Raw genomic sequence first — 13,409 nt, 5'->3', positions numbered from 1 at the left:
AGGCAACGTGCGGTGGTTATGGGCAACGTGCGGTGGTTATGGGCAACGTGCGGTGGTTAGTGGCAACGTGCGGTGGTTAGTGGCAACGTGCGGTGGTTAGTGGCAACGTGCGGTGGTTAGTGGCAACGTACGGTGGTTAGTGGCAACGTGCGGTGGTTATGGGCAACGTGCGGTGGTTATGGGCAATGTGCGGTGGTTATGGGCAACGTGCGGTGGTTAGGGGTAATCTGGGAGTAAACTGCAATTATTACTATAATAAAAAGTGTGTGTTTTATTTTTTTGTATGTTTTTCACTTTTTGTACTTTATACATTAATTTTCACTGTATTACTATGATTACTGTGATATTTTCTATCACAGTAATCATAGTTCAGTGACAGAGACCAAATTGGTCTCTGTCACTTTAAATTTTCAGAGCTAACTGCTTCTGGAGCGCATGCGCACTTCAGAATCAGCCTGGACGTCGAGGAGGACGGAGCTCCGTGGATCAGGTAACGTATGTGGGGAAGGGGGGGTGACTGGGGGACGGGGGTGACTGGGGGGGTGGGGGGCGACTTTGGGGGGGGCACGGTGACACTTTTTATCCCCTGTCACCAATGATTTATGGTGACAGGGGATAAAAAGTGCCGGCAGCACTGGGAACAGGCGATCGGCGGTATATAGTATATACCGCCGATCGCCTGCTCCGGGACCACACGGGGGGGTCCCCGATCACTGCCCCATGCTCTCCGCTACCTCCGGTGGCGGAGAGCATGGGGCTTTGATCATTATTTTATATCCATCCCTGCGAACAAACATCGCAGGGATGGGGGCGGCCATCTTGGATCTGATGGCCGCCCGGGTACGGGGATCTGGGGTCTGATCGGGGGGCTGATCTGGGGTCTGAGGGGACATTTTTCATCTCCCCCCACCGTGGATTCACGGTGGGGGGAGATGAAAGCTATCGGCGGCGCCGGTAATGCCCGGTACCGGCGGATCGCCGCTAAAGAGGTAGTAGCGGCGATCCGCCGGTATCGGAGGACGAGGGGAGGTGGGCCGGGGGACACACTGTTAGTGGCGGTGGGGGGAGGCAGCGTTCTGCAGCCTCCCCCCGCCGCCCGATCGGCGGGGGACACTGAATCTCCCCATAGACGCTGCGGTCGCATTGACCGCGGCGTTTATGGGGTTAACTGCCCGGGGGGGAGCGCGGCTCCCCTCCGGGCAGTGGCAGCAGGAGGATGCTGTGTGACACAGCCTCCTCCTGCTGCCCGATCTCACCCAGGGACAGAGGGGGGAGGCAGGGAAAGCATGACGTCCAGGGACGTCATGATGCATTCTGCCACTGCTTTTCATGACGTCCCTGGACGTCATATTGGGGGAAGGGGTTAAGTATGTTAAAGGACTAAATAAAGTTTAGGAGGGAAATGATTCAGTAAAAAACTGAACTCAAGAACAAGAGGACACAGTGAGAGGTTAGTTCAGGGAATGATCAGAAGCAATGTGTGAAAATATTACTTTACTGAAAGAGTAGTAGATGCTTGCTACAAACTTCGCAGATGTGGTTGATAAATCTACAATAACAGAATGTAAACCTGCCTGGGATAAACATATATCTATCCTAAGATGATAAAAAAAATACTAAAAGGGCAGACTAGATGGACCCAGCGGTCTATTTCTGCCAACAATCTTCTATGTTTCAATGTTTCTTGGCATATGATTTTCAGTGGCTGAAGTTGGATACAGCGCTAGAGCTGCCTGGAGAACTTGGAGACAGCCATGAACAAAGCTTGATACTTGTTTTTATCTGGAAATGCATTTGGTGTTTTTTGTAAATTGAAAATTAGCTTAAAAATACTGAGTGTAAACAGAGTCCTAAAGTTATCGACACCGGTTTCAGTTTTACGCGATTGTGCATATTTAAAAATGATTAATTTATAATGCAGATGTTCAAAGAAGGTCTGTTTATGTTGGGTAGACAGCTGTAAAGTAAGAAATATTAGTCACAACACTGTCGTTTCCATACTTTTATTTTATTACGTTTTATGTTTAGATCCCGCTAAAGAAATATGGCTACATAGTCACAACCGACGCAGTAAAAGCTTCAAATCACAGGATTTTATTTATACAGGCATAACACATCAATAAGAAGAAAATACTGAAATGGAGAATGATAAATAATGGAAGCATTGAGGCTCATGATAGAAAATGAAATGATCCAGCGAAACAACTCTGTAAGTAGCGAAAAGAGACATAGGAACCACAGTAGGGAGCAATGATTACATGCACTGATTGCTAACATTAGCGAGAGGAGAGGGACAGCCTCCTAGGTCTAAGACCTTAGAACGAAGCTTATACAAACTCTATTTATATTTAGTGGATGAGATTGAAAGGCAATAAATACATCTCACATGCTACATAAATTTGCAGTAATATGTTTTCAACCCAACATGGACTGATTTTCAGAATTAGTTCAGAGATCAGCCATTAGGAACAATTGCCCTCAACTTCATCCCATGACTTCCAATCCCCCGTTTCCCAAAATACACATTTGATATTGTAATGGCGCTCTGCATCTGGTACCTAGTGCTCAGATCATACATCATAGCTTCTGTGAACATGCTGGGAGCGATATGGTCCCTGCTACTGCCATGCAGAATCCTAAGTCATGATGAAATACTTCTCTCGAGATCATGGGAGCAACAGAGCCATTCACAATCTGTTCAAAAGGCAGACATAATGTAACATCGGACTACTAAGTGTCAACCAGAATTAAACAAAGATGAGCGTTTATCTATTTTTAACTATACCGAGCAGACAGATAAATGAAACTCGGCATTGTTATTCCGTCTTTGGGTTTTGTTGCTAATCGGTGTATTGTTACCTTTTTGTTATTCTAGACGGAACACAACACATTAATTCTAATCTTATATGAGGCTGTAACTTCATCCATACACAGAGGCGCTATATGTTTCTAAGTATGCTATATTGGATTGTATCTGGCTATCACTATAATTTTTAATGCTTACAAATTACAGTACATTGCGTTCTATATTAATAATTTATAAATTGTAAAAAGAGAAAACTAGCTAAACAAGCAATATTAAAATGAAAATGCTACATCAATGTAAAGATAAAAGTGAATTGCAGCATTAGATAGGGTCTTTAAACATGATAAGAGCCGCCAGCAGGGCATTTCAGGTCACACGGCTGCCAGAGGCCCGGGCAAATAAAGAGTCCGAACTTATGTGCTGGCTCCTACTGACTAGTCACTGAACGGCTGACCGCAGAAAAACATTTTATAGAGTGTAACAGATTAATGATGAACAAACCAGTGAAAAGTGCACAGCTCCCCAAATGGTATTTCGCTCCTTCTCTCCTTAGAACCAACTAAATATTGATGAGCGTATGGCATTGAGAGACTTTATATGTAATCCAACATTTAAACCACTGTATGCCCCTGTATGAATTTGAAGGTACTGAGATATACCAATGGGTATATAGTTTTAAAAAGATGTTATGCTGTTCTATTCACACATTTCTTTTTTTATTTGTTTGTTTGTATTTTTAACCCGCTCAAGACTAATAAAAAAAAAATACACATATTCAGCATTGCTGCGTGTGTAGTGACGCTGGCAATAAAATTATCACATAACTAAATCTGCATGGTGACTGCAGAAAATAACAAATCCGAAAAACACTAATTTTGTAATTTTTTAATGTCGGCATTTTTCACGCAAAAAATGGTACGGATATCAGACAAATTTTATCACTAGCCTAAAGTACAATATGTCACGATAAAACAGTCTCAGAATTGCTAGGATAAGTTATAGCATCACAAAGGTATAACCACATAAAGTAAGACTGGTCAGATTTAAAAAACGGGCTCTGGTTAATGTATTGTTGCTGTGATTTTCCCACTATTTTGCTGTGATTTTACTGTGCAATTTGTGGGAAAGTAGTGAAAAAAAATTGCTGCAAAAACTCTATGGGGGACATTTATAAAGTTCGGCGTTTTTTACGCCGGACTTATAAATGTCCCCGCATCTCCGGCGCTACGGAGATTTATGTAGAGGCGGACCGCCTCTACATAAATCCCGTGCGCGTCGGTGCGCACAGCCGAAAACCTATGCCACCTGAAAGGTGGAGTAGGTTTTCGGCGTATCTTTGCGCAGAAAAAATGATAAATTGCGCCCCGTAATGCCCCCTCCACCCCCCCAGCGTACTCGGCGTGAAGTACTGATATGCGAATATTTTATTCGCAAATTGGCCATTTGGGAATAAAAAAATATGCAAATCAGCACTTTCCGACGAAAATCATCCATACGCCGGATGATACATGTCGCCCTATGTGTGAACACTGCCTTATGGCAATGCGTAACCTGATAGCTGTATAAAGCTGTAGTTTGCATGAACCCTAAGGGCTGCATTACACGGCACATATTAGAGGAGGAAGTAAGCACCGACCGGTCAGATCAGCAATCCCTTCTTCTTCATTCCCAGCTTTCTATTAAATGCAAACACAGCAAGCAGAAGGAAGGGAGAGCTGCGGGAGGGGATACCTGGATGAGCCATAGGTCGTCCAGATAGCCCATTAAAGAGAGCGGCGGTTTGCTGCCACTGCTCCCATTGCACAGAGCAAGGTGCAGCAGACCATCGCTATCGTGATCAAGATTTGTCAACCTATTGAAAGACCATGATGGCCCAACATTGTACATGTCGGCTGATCGTGGTCCTTTACCAGGCGCTATTACTTAAAACGATTATTGGACACACTTGACCTATAATCATTTGGTGTAACAAGGCCCTAAAGCTAAGTTCACACACAGTTAAATAAAGCAAATTACAACTGTCAATCATCATATAATGGAGCTATTTGGCTGGAGATGGCTGCAAGCTGAGGATTACAATGTAGTATGGCTTGCTTCTCCATAACCGCTTTCTTCCAGAAATAGCCACTATCCTCAGTTCAGGTGTAGGTTTTGCATTTCAGTTCCATTGAAGAGAATAGAGCTGAATTGTAATACCACACACAACTTGAGTACTGGGGTGGCTCTGTTTTTGCAAGAAAGTAGCTGTGTTTTTTCTAATGCTGGATAAACCGTTTAAAGTGAATGTACCATCAGGTACATTCGCTTCAACAGGACCCACGGATAGATCGGCGCCGGCGCAGGGAAGCGTGTACGATGCCATTCTATCCACGGGTACCGAGTCGGGGCTAAAGCACTGGAGGCAGGTCGGCCCGCCCCCAGTGGGAGAAATCCCCCGCCCCTCTATAATGCGGCTCCATTTATTCTAACCAAGCCACCTCATAGAGGGGCGGGGGATTCCTTCCACTGGGGGAGGGCCCACCCCCACCCTTATCCAGTGCTACAGCCCCTTATGGTACATTCGCTTTAAAGGGAAGATAAGTACAAGTGTGTTAAGAGCAAAATCTACTAGCATGAATAGAGAGACAAGCGCTCAGTTAAATTATTCTCTATATTTGTTTTAACAATTGAGGAGCATCCAGACCTAGACTGGTCAAAACTTTTGACATGTATATATATATTTTTTCTTTTTTTAGTGATCGATACTTTAAAGTCTTTACTAAGAAAGAAATGAGAGGGGTTGAATCTTGTTGGCTGGAGAAAAGACAAGTTTTGGAAACATAGAGGCATAGTGGCTCATCATTTAGCTAAGGGCACAACTGAATTACTTTCCATATTTTATATCTATATTTTCACATACATAATAAAGAATCCAAGGATGATAAATGTTTATGAAAATATTACAGCTTACATTATCTTGCAATGATAAAATGTACCAAAAGGTTATGAAACTGTCACAGATATTTAACATTACTTTCAAGGTTTAATAGAACAGGACAGAGATATTTCTATTTGACACATTTTTGACCAGGAACCCCAATGTTTCACTAAGCGAGTCCTTGAGGTCTGACATGTAAAAACCATTAATTGAAAGAGTGTTTAATTACTGGATAATGGATGAAAAGACTTTCTAAACATGGCAATGATCTCAAGGACTGTAAAAAGGACCTTAAACAATACTTTAACTACACTTCTATGTTCTTGGCAAAGTAGCACTCAGTATAAATTGCTGTTATTTGCATCTTAAGGCTATGTTCACACAGCGTAAAAGTATGTCCGTTGTTGCAATCGGCAACAACGGTCGTACTTTGTACGAAAAGATGCGCTGCGTGTTCTTCTATGGGATCCTGGACGGATTGTTTACACATAGTATACGCTCTGGCTGGGATCCCAAGCGGCGCCGCAAACAACTGACATGTCAGTTATCTGCGGCCACTATTCAGTTTTCCGGCTGAAGTGTATACACAGGGTATATACTCCGGCCGGCATCCCTAGAGGCGTGGCCGCACGCTCCATAGTGTACAGTGGGGAGTAGGGATGAGCGAACTTTTGAAAAGTTCGGTTCGGTTCGATCCGGCAAACTTTCGTGAACAGAACCGAAAACGAACCTTGCTCTAACGGCTGAATAATTGCAGCTACAATAGTGAGAGTGTGATAGGGTATAGTTTCGTTTAGTTGCAGTTGCTATTACAATGAAAAAAATGGGGGGGGGGGGAATTTCCAAAAATAATGAGAAAAAATAAATAAATAAATAAATAAAAATTATTATAATAATAATAATAATAATAATAATAATAATAATAGGAATACAATTATTAAAATATAGTGAATAAAAGTGCCAAAATAGTGAAAAAAAATATTGGAAAAAAAAGTTTACAAGGAGGATGCGGCAGCACTTGATTGCACCCAGGCCAGTATTGTTGAGAAGAGACAAGTTGAGCAGCAGGAGGAGGCAGCAGTTGATTGATTCCAGTCCAGTATTATTGAGGAGAGGCTATTTGAGGAGGAGGCAGAAGTTGATCGATTACAGGCCAGTATAATTAAAAACAGACTACTAGTGATCAGGGGCGGAATAACTTTACCATAGGCCCCGGGCTGTTCACCAAGCCTGGGCCCCCCCACCCCACTGTAACTATGGAAGCACTAGCCTGGCGTTCATAGTACAGGATAGATAATGTCATGATGTACTGATTTGTGCAAAATTGCCATAAAAAAAACTGTGATTTTTTTGCAAATCATGGCAGAAGTGTAGCCAGGAGACAGTACACCATTGAAAGTATAAGTCTTTTTGGGTGGTCATGGGCCCCCCAGGAGCTCAGGGCCCCGGGCTGCCACCCAAAATGCTTACTTACTCCTACGAAGCAGGTTCACTGGCCATGATACAATTGCATCTAGGGGGTCACGTGATTGTTTTGAGAAACAAAATAACAAATGTATCGTTTTTGTTCCTATGTGTATATGCCAAGGTTATTTCACCATTTTCAGTATTTTCAAATCTGAAGAGTGAAAGCAATTCACTCAATTAGCTTATTTAGAACTGTGAAGGCAAATCGAAGGAGGCAGATATGGTTATCGATAAATCACTCATCGACGTTTATGGACTAATCTTACAAGTAAGTATTTGATAACGCCTTGCCATTAATGAGTTAATAAATGTTGACATAGGTGGAGTTCTAACAGCTTACCGCTTTTTGGCTTATCATTGTGAGTCTGAGAAGCGATGTGTGTGACAGTCACTTGATGTATTTTTTAGAGTTAGTGTCAAAATTAAATGTACAGGTCTGGTCTTCGAATATATCAGATATCTGTTCTCAATAATGCTTACATTCTGTCCTGGTACTTTACATTGCTTCATTTTATATATGTGTTGTTAAAGGCTCCTTCCTTCCTAATTTATCAGTTACAAGTTAGTCATGAATGATCTTTATTTATGATGAAGATAAATGTTTATTATGGATTTTTGCCCCCACCTATTGCCCTGTGTGACTACTTTGGTCACCATACATTGCTGATAGTAGTTCACGTCCCTACGAATGTGTGTAATTCCTATGGCTTGCCCATAAGGGTTAGCTCTAAATCGCACTATACTGTACATTTATATTTGTTAGGGTACAAACACGCACACCGTATACGCAGCAAATACGCAGCAGATTTGGTGGTGCAGATTTGATGCTGTGTTCAGTTATTTAGATCTAATCTGTTGCGTATTTGCTGCATATTTGTTGCGTATTTGCTGCGTATCGCAGCAGTAAATAGGCTGCGTATACGGTGTGTGTGTTTGTACCCTTAGGCTATGTGTCTGTGTGAAACATAATGCAATGTATTTCCAATTGTAGCCAATGTGCCGCTAAATATGTTTGATTCGCTATGTTTGTGTAATATCTCTTCCAGGAATTTTCTTTGTTTGATCACATGTTGCTGAGAAACGAGGGTGTGACTTATGGTTTGTGTAAGCGAGCTGCCCGTGCAACTAACTCACTCCCCCATCCCCCCTCCGGATTGTGGTGTCGAATTCACTATTACATTATGTTTTAAATATTTGAGGCTTACACTATGACCACATGATGGGAGTAGTTGTGTACTGTGTATATGATATGGGCCGGCAGCAGACATCATGGAGGGAGAGGGAGGAGGGAGGGAGTTAGCAGCATGGGAAGCTCCATAACCCACCCACATAAGTGACGTCATATTTAGTCAGCAACATTGCCTCTAACAAGGAAAAAGCCTCGACTAGCTACTACCTTACCAAGCGAGCTTTGTTTGCAAGAGGTTTATATTATTTATTTATCTTTTTATTAAGGTCCATGCTCGGCCACTGCTATGGGACGGCCCTGCGCCTGGGTACACAAGCCGGCTAAGGCGGAGTGCCGCATGGAGGGAGGTTGCCCGGATTGTGTACCCAGATTGGGACAAGCATAGTAGATTACAGAAGTTGATCATTGGTAAGTTATTTACCCACTATGTCAAACAAGAAACTCTACTGTTATGGTCACCTGACTCTCATATATTACTAATGTCTGTACCTTTTTTGCTTTCAGTTAAACATGTGGAGACCAGGTGGTCCAGTGTGAGGGACAGATTCATCAGGGAGCGACGGCAGCTGATGAGGCGTGGGGCCTCACAAGAAGAACTCGGCTCTTTGCGTTTTGCCCCAATGCTGCGTTTCATTTTGAATGCCAGCAGACGGCGCCAGTAAGTGTGTGTCTTAATTGCATCTGTCCATGCTAGGATCAGATGATGTCAGTATTAGTTCAGTCTGTTATGTGTGCAGACATATAGACATGTGTTACGTAGACAGAGATTATATACATCGAGCTTCCTGCAGGGGGACCTATATATTTCTGGAACTGGATAATAATAAAGTTACTAACAATAATGCTCCCCCTGCTGTACACTCAATATTCTTTATAAATGCAGCGTGCCCTAACTGGATACTAAGAATTGTTTAATAAGTCGATGATGTAAGACCTAACTGGAGTTCGATTTAGCTACAAAGCACGGACAGGATAAATGGCGACAAATGTGCCCAATGATTACATATGACCTAACAATGTCCCACTCATTTCTCAAGTGAAATTTTTAGGGAGCCAAGGGCTAATTAGCGCAAGATGTGAGAATAAATTACTATTTCTTTGCAGACATGTTATTTTTCCCTGAGCATCATTTTTGGGGAGCAGTGTGAGAATGTTGATCAATAGTCTAGATTATGCGCAAAGGTAAGGCTAACACCAGGGGCGTAACTAGAAATGGCTGGGCCCCATAGCAAACTTTTGTTTGCCCCCCCCCCCCCGACTGACCACTAAACGGTCATGTGAAGTCATAACTACATAACTGCTAGCTCTGGTCAGGAGTGCTTGCAGTTAAAGGGCATTTGCAAAACCCAGAAGACCAGTAAGACCAGTGCTGAAAATGATGACGGCTCAGGGGGCCCAGTGCATTGCAGGAGCAGGCCATGGGGCCCCCTGATGCGGCTGGCCCCATAGCAGCCGCTATGGCTGCTATAGTGGTAATTATTCCCCTGGCTAACACATTGGACATACTGGATAAAAAAGGACACAAAAAGCCTAAGTAAAATCCTGCATTGGATGCATATTGGTTCTTGAGAACTGTTACAATGTTGCTAACCTGTTTGTAATAACAGATTTTGTCCACTGTTCATTTGTCAGCAGAGATGAAGAAGCTCAACTAACAGCAGAGGCCTCATCGGATGAAGAGAATAAAGAACCTCATCTGACGGAGGCACGCACCATGACTCCACCACCAAGAGGCCAAGAGGGCCCTGTTGAGCCTGGGCAGGGAGACGAACATCTGGCTTGACGTTAAAGAATAAATTGTGGGCGGCCTGCACTCCCTCTTATACTAAGGTTGTTGTTGGCATAAATGATTGTGATTAGTGGTCACACAGCCTCTGCCCCCCCTCAACCACTATCCTGTGCTTTATACTATTTCGAGCATGTAATAAAGATATTTTGTGATATATCGGTGTTTGACTATTTTCTGGATATCACAAGTTTTTTACTTCCTATCTCTGCCTATCTCTCCCTCTCTCTACCTCCCTGTAGCTATCTACTTGTTTGCCTATCTATCTATGTGCTTTCCCTCCCTAACTAGCACGGAGCTCCTCTCTCTCAGCAGTCTGAGAAAGAGCATGGACGCTCAGGCACTTCCTGTTCCTGTAGTGACGTCACACACTTTGATATTCACATCATAAAAGGATAAAAGGGATTATAGGAGTAATAATTCCTTATATCCTCTTCCATTCTGTGAAAACAATACAGTTTTGCGACGCCGTTGCGCTTTTAACGAATTTCGTAACAAACTTTTTGAATGTTCGGTTTTTGCAAAGTTCGTAACGAATCTGGTTTGTACCGGTTCGTTTCGCTCATCCCTAGTGGGGAGTTCTGATGTGGGCACGCACGGATGCACCCGCAGCAGAACTCAGCGGCGCTAGAGACTATCTGGCCGGTGCTACAGTACCTGCCGGGATGATATTTTCTGAGACAGGCCTTTGCGTTACACGGCTGGGTCGCGGAACGTCCGGTCTCATACTACGTGCGAACATGGCCTTGAAAGTGTATACACTACAAAGTCTATGGGGGAGATTTATCAAACTGGTGTAAAGTAGTATTGACTATATTAATGAAAACAAAAATATTTTTTTTTTACATACATAAAATGGCTAATTTCTATTTATATGGAAAATTTTGTTTTAAGGGGTACTCCGGGCAAAATGTTTTACATAAGGAAAGTTATACAAATCCCTAATATACACTTATTATGGGAAAGGCACATAAAGTGCTTTTTCCCTCAGTTTAGTAGATCAGGTAGGCTCACTTTCTCAAAAAAATTGTAACGTCCTGCCTCAAGTGTATGTTCCGGCAGGAGGTGCATGTAGAAGTATAGAGTTAGAATAGACGCCTTCTCCCTCCCTCTGTCCCATCCTCCTCCCTCCCTGGTCCTATTACACCTGATGCTGGTTTCAGGAAGCAGGGTAAGAGCTCCTACAACTTCTCCCAAGCAGCTGCCCATCTTTTCTCAGCTAACCTGCAGCTGATTCACAGCGCAGGAGCAGGAGGGGGCCGGCAGGGTAAGTGTTGAGGTGCAGCAAGGATGGAGGCGCTGTGTATCAGCCTCCATCCCCACTGCGCCTCAGTGCTCATCACGCCGCCCACTCCTGCTCCTATGCTGTGTATCAGCCGCTGGTTAGCTGAGGGAAGACTGCCATCTGTTTGGGAGAAGGTGCAGGAGCCGCCCAGTCCAGGCTGGGTGTGCGCTCCTGCATGGAACTTGGAATTGGGCTAAGCGCTGAGGCGCAGGGGTGAGACGGGCTCAGAGGATGGGAGGTGCAGGAGGGGCCTCCGCAGCGGGGAGAGCGTCAGATAAGCAGCGATCACCCCACTGCCTGAAACCGGGCAGCAGGTGTAATAGGATCGGGGAAGGAGACAGGCAGCGGGATGGGACGGTGGGAGGGAGAAGGCGTCTATTCTAATTCTATACTTCTACATGCGCCCCTTGCCGGAACATACACTTGAGACATGACGTCACAATTTTTTTAAGGAAGTGAGCGTGCTTGATCTACTAAGTTAAGGGAAATAGCACTGTATGTTAATTTCCCATAATTAGTCTATATTAGGGATTTGTATAACTTTCCTTATGTAATAACATATATTTTTTTTTAAATTGCCCGAAGTACCCCTTTAGGCTATGTTCACACTATGTATGAGACCGGCCGTTCCGTGACTCCGGCCGGGTCACGGAACGGCTGGTCTCAGCCCGGATCATCAGGGTCGGTACTTAAGTAGCGGGCGGATGATCTTTCCTCCGTGAAGCTCTGATGCGGGCGCATGGGCGCGCGCCCGCATAAGAGCTTCCCATAGCACCGAGTGAAGCAAGCGGCCAGAGCCGCTCGCTTTACTGTGTGAACTGAAAGGTCCTTCTGCGGGCGGAATTCATTGAATTTCGTCCGCAAATAATGGACCTGTCAGTTGTTTGCGGCGCCGTATGGGAACCGGCCGGAGCGCACACAATGTGTGTACACTCCGGCCGGGATCCCATAGCAAATAGTGCTGTGTTCCACCCCGCAAATCTACAGCTGTAGATTTACGTAGTGTGAACATAGCCTGAGGCTGGGTTCACACTATGTATATTTGAGGCTGTATTTGTGAGGCTGTATAGCAAACAAAACCAGGAGTGGATTGAAAACACAGAAAGGCTATGTTCACATAATGTTGTAATTGAGTGGATGGCCGTCATTTAATGGCAAATTTTTGCTGTTATTTTAAAACAACGGCTGTTATATTGAAATAATGGCAGTTATTTACCGTTATATGACGGCCATCCACTCAATTTCAACATTGTGTGAACAGAGCCTTTCTGTGTTTTCAATCCACTCCTGGTTTTGGTTGCTATGAGGACCTGACTTGAGGACCAAATACTGCCTGAAGTATACAGTGTGTGAACCAGGCCTAAGGTGCAAAACAACGTCAGTTGTCTGTACAAAGTGTGAACATAGCCTTAATAGCAAAATCCTGCATTGGATGCATATTGGTTCTTGAGAACTGTTACAATGTTGCTAACCTGTTTGTAATAACAGATTTTGTCCACTGTTCATTTGTCAGCAGAGATGAAGAAGCTCAACTAACAGCAGAGGCCTCATCGGATGAAGAGAATAAAGAACCTCATCTGACGGAGGCACGCACCATGACTCCACCACCAAGAGGCCAAGAGGGCCCTGTTGAGCCTGGGCAGGGAGACGAACATCTGGCTTGACGTTAAAGAATAAATTGTGGGCGGCCTGCACTCCCTCTTATACTAAGGTTGTTGTTGGCATAAATGATTGTGATTAGTGGTCACACAGCCTCTGCCCCCCCTCAACCACTATCCTGTGCTTTATACTATTTCGAGCATGTAATAAAGATATTTTGTGATATATCGGTGTTTGACTATTTTCTGGATATCACAAGTTTTTTACTTCCTATCTCTGCCTATCTCTCCCTCTCTCTACCTCCCTGTAGCTATCTACTTGTTTGCCTATCTATCTATGTGCTTTCCCTCCCTAACTAGC

The sequence above is a fragment of the Dendropsophus ebraccatus genome, chromosome 12 (genome assembly GCF_027789765.1).
Source record: "Dendropsophus ebraccatus isolate aDenEbr1 chromosome 12, aDenEbr1.pat, whole genome shotgun sequence".
In the NCBI taxonomy this organism is placed as follows: domain Eukaryota; kingdom Metazoa; phylum Chordata; class Amphibia; order Anura; family Hylidae; genus Dendropsophus; species Dendropsophus ebraccatus.
This window is presented reverse-complemented; position numbering follows the sequence as displayed.